The sequence below is a fragment of the Anopheles aquasalis genome, chromosome 2 (assembly GCF_943734665.1).
Source record: "Anopheles aquasalis chromosome 2, idAnoAquaMG_Q_19, whole genome shotgun sequence".
Lineage (NCBI taxonomy): Eukaryota > Metazoa > Arthropoda > Insecta > Diptera > Culicidae > Anopheles > Anopheles aquasalis.
Genome location: NC_064877.1, coordinates 76,599,666 through 76,603,146, shown reverse-complemented (window position 1 = coordinate 76,603,146; position 3,481 = coordinate 76,599,666).

Here is a 3,481-nt window from a genome sequence, read left to right as displayed (position 1 = left end):
TTTCGACTTCATCTCGAAGATCATTGGCAGTGTTTTTGGGGTGTGTGGTGGCCGGGGGTGCGTGCGACGCGCGATAATCGGATCGATTGCCATGGACACCGCGCGCGCCACGAATCGAAATCTTCGCCTTCGCTGCCGTCGCCACCAACTTTGATTCCGTGGTTCGAATTTTCGTTTTCGCTTTCGTAAGGATGTCGGGCGATTTTTGGTAAACAATTTGCGACAGTTTGCCAACGTCCGTGTCGTCGGGAGTCGTCGTTCGAAAATTGTAAGCAGCGAATGGGGGCATTCCTCGCCGCGAAGAGAATCTCGTCGTCAAGGCCTGCTACTTGGGAATGGGTAGCCGATAGCATTCTTCTTCAGGACCAGCAGGAGTCAGCAATCTCAGTCACATCCCCTTTTTCGGCGGGCGGGCTGCTTCGATCGGTTACAGTGAGGTGCATGATGGTGTGACACTGACGACATTTTGGATTTTTTTCCCCAAAAAAAACGCTTTCTCACTTTCAGTTACTTCCGACGAGAGCGACTTCAGTAAAGCGTGTCATTTAATGCTTTCTCATCATTTTATGCTCACCGCGAAGAAAACAACCCTCAAAAGCTGGTCGTCTTTTGTCAACCTCCAGCGAATCACACTCTCCAAACCGCCAAGTCCCTGGTTTCGTGCAAAAGTTCTCGCGATGGCGATCTGTGAACCTCGTGGCCACACCGCACAGTAGAACAATGCCACGGAAGTCCTTTTACGGTGAGCCGCACCACGGGGGCGAAGAGAAACACGAAGAGAAGCGAAAGGAAGGGTATAGAATGCGCCGGCTGAGAAATCTGTCGCAACGAATCATTCTTTTGCGACCGAACGGACCGACCGATGGCCCGGGAAGGAATGAAGGCGAAACCGAGAAGGGAACATTGTTCTGCAAACCGGCGGTGCCACAATTTAGGACCCCGATCCACGGTGTGCCAGAGGAACCAGGGACGGGACACCACTTTTGGTCTCGACTGACGAAATGATGGTCAGCAGTCGAAGGGGGAGTGCTGTGGAAAGGCTTTTGGGGGGGCGCCGAACCAGAAGAAGAGACGCAGAGAGAGAGAGAGAGAGAGAGAGAGAGAGAGAGCGAGAGAGTGCGACAAGAAGCTCGATGGAGATGACGGTTGCGGTGGTTGACTGATCGGCATCAGTCATTCGAATGGGTCCGGGTGTCAGGTCGTTTCCCCCGGGGGAGCGAAAGCACGCGGCTGCTCGTTGGGATTGATTGTCCGGAGTACGAGGTTTCGGACGGCTGGCGAGCGGGAACGAAGACAACCGATATTGTGTGCAAATCAGTCACACAATCGGATGCAACGCGTGTGTCCTTTTATGTCGCGCTGAGGTTAAGCCAAGGGGAGCGAATCTTCCAAAAGTACGAATTGTATTTTGCATATCACTGCGTTCTCTTCTTGAGAACGATTCAAATGATGTCCAACGAAGAGACCTGTGCGACCTGCTGCTCTCTTCCTCGCAGTAGATCGCTTGAGACCATAAAAAGTCAACAAACAACTGCGCGCGCTCTAGTTGGGTGTTCCTCGCGTTGGCTCGTGTTCCACTGCACGTTCTAATCGAATAATGGGCTCCACCAACGCAGCGCAGAGCGCAGGGACTACACCAACAACCCATTTGGAACCGACACCGTGCTCCAGATACCATTGCTGCTGCTGCTGCTGTTGCTGCTACTACTGGTGGTGCTACTGCTTTTGGCCACCCCAAAAACCCCTAGAAGCGCTACAGAATGTGTGAAAGGGCAGTTGGCAGTTGGCTGGCTGGAGGAACTGTCTTGCTCCGAGCTCCGAAAGGCAGGAAAGCGGCCAACAACGGTAGCGCGGCAATCGATAAGAAGGAGTGGAGCGAAGGTCTCGGAAGAAACTCGATACTCCCAGTAGTCTCCGCGCTCACCTCCTCGTGGCAAATCCCTTCCCCCTGTTGAGGTCATGCGATTTGCTTCATTAAGAGGAAGAGCTCCCGGTATCGACGACGGTATACGCACTCTGCTCCTGCTGCTGCTCCTGCTGCTGCTGTCGTGGCCCATCATAACCTTTTCGCCGCTAATACCGCATGCACCGGTGCGGCTTGAGTTCTTCCCCTCTCTTCCCTCCTCTTCGTCACTTTTCCTCAGGGACGTGTGTGACGTCGTCGCCGCTGTCGTGTGCAAAGTGCAAATTGTAAAGTGAGGAAGCGACGAAAGAAGATTAACGAACCGTTCGCGTCATCCTCCTGCTACATCTATCCCCATGGCCTACTACTTCTCGCTCGCTCGCTCGCTCTCTCTCTCTCTGTGCACTTTGCAAACCGTTGCTGCTCTACTGCTACCGCGTTGCTGCTGCATCACAGGAGGCAAAGTCCCGAAAACGGTGAACGAGACAGAACGTCATTCTAAAAAGGATCTTCATGAAAAGGGAGAGAGAGACAGAGAAAGAGGGCACGCATACAGACAGACAAGAGGATCGAATTACAACCCCTTGCGCCCTCCCCTTGAACCTCCAGCAGACACCAACCTAACCCCCCCTCGCCGAGCACATCAATCCGTGGCGAACCTTTTGTTTTTGCCGTTTCTCGATGCGTTCCTGCTCCTGCTCTCTCGCACATTCTCTATCTGGCTCTCTTCCTCGCCCTTCCTTTAACCCTTTACCGGACTCCGCCCCCACCGCACACGTACAGACACACACATACATGCCCAGTCAGGCTCAGGCTTGAAAGGCATGACAACGAGTGATGAGTCGAGGTGTGGTGCAGTACCGGGTCCTGGAGTTCTCTTTGGCGCGAGGGAGCGAGAAAGAGCGAATGCGAAAAATGCGAGAAATCCGGAGCATAAAATGGAAACGAACCAGCCCCAGGTTGTGCCTGGTGCGGTGCGCCATCCATCCATCCATCCATCCATCCATCATGCCACGGTTGATCGGTTTGTCTTGCCATGCCAAACCCGAATACACGGGGGCGCAGGGGAGGCATTTGCACTTTTCCACATTTCGTGAGGTGCGTTCGCTTGTTTTTGCATTCATCCTCCTTCCGCCCGCCTCTTTTTTCTGCGCTCACTCTCGCTTGGTATCGGATTTCTTCCAGGCCCCCACGGGGAGGAGGAAGAACGGTGCTCACTGCCTGCACTTGAGGAGCTGTCAGTTCCAGGGCGGGCGACGACGACGACGAGGACGACGCACACGCACGCAGTTCATGACTGGTGGGCCCGGAAACCCCCGGGGGGGAGAGGAGCTGCTCCGGATGGTGATCCTCTGGTGAAGCGCTCCCGCTCCTCCCCCCGTGGTCGGTGCTTGGTTTCGTTGTTTTCGTTTTGGGTTGGCGAACGAACGAAAAGTACCTTTTCACACCTTATTTTCCAGCTCCCGCCCCCCATTCCTTCCGGCCATCGGACCACCTTTGCCTCGTCTTCCCTTCCCCTTTCTTCTTCCCCAAACCCTTGCTGCCAGGGGCGTTCGTGTTGTCTCGTTGCGTTGCGTT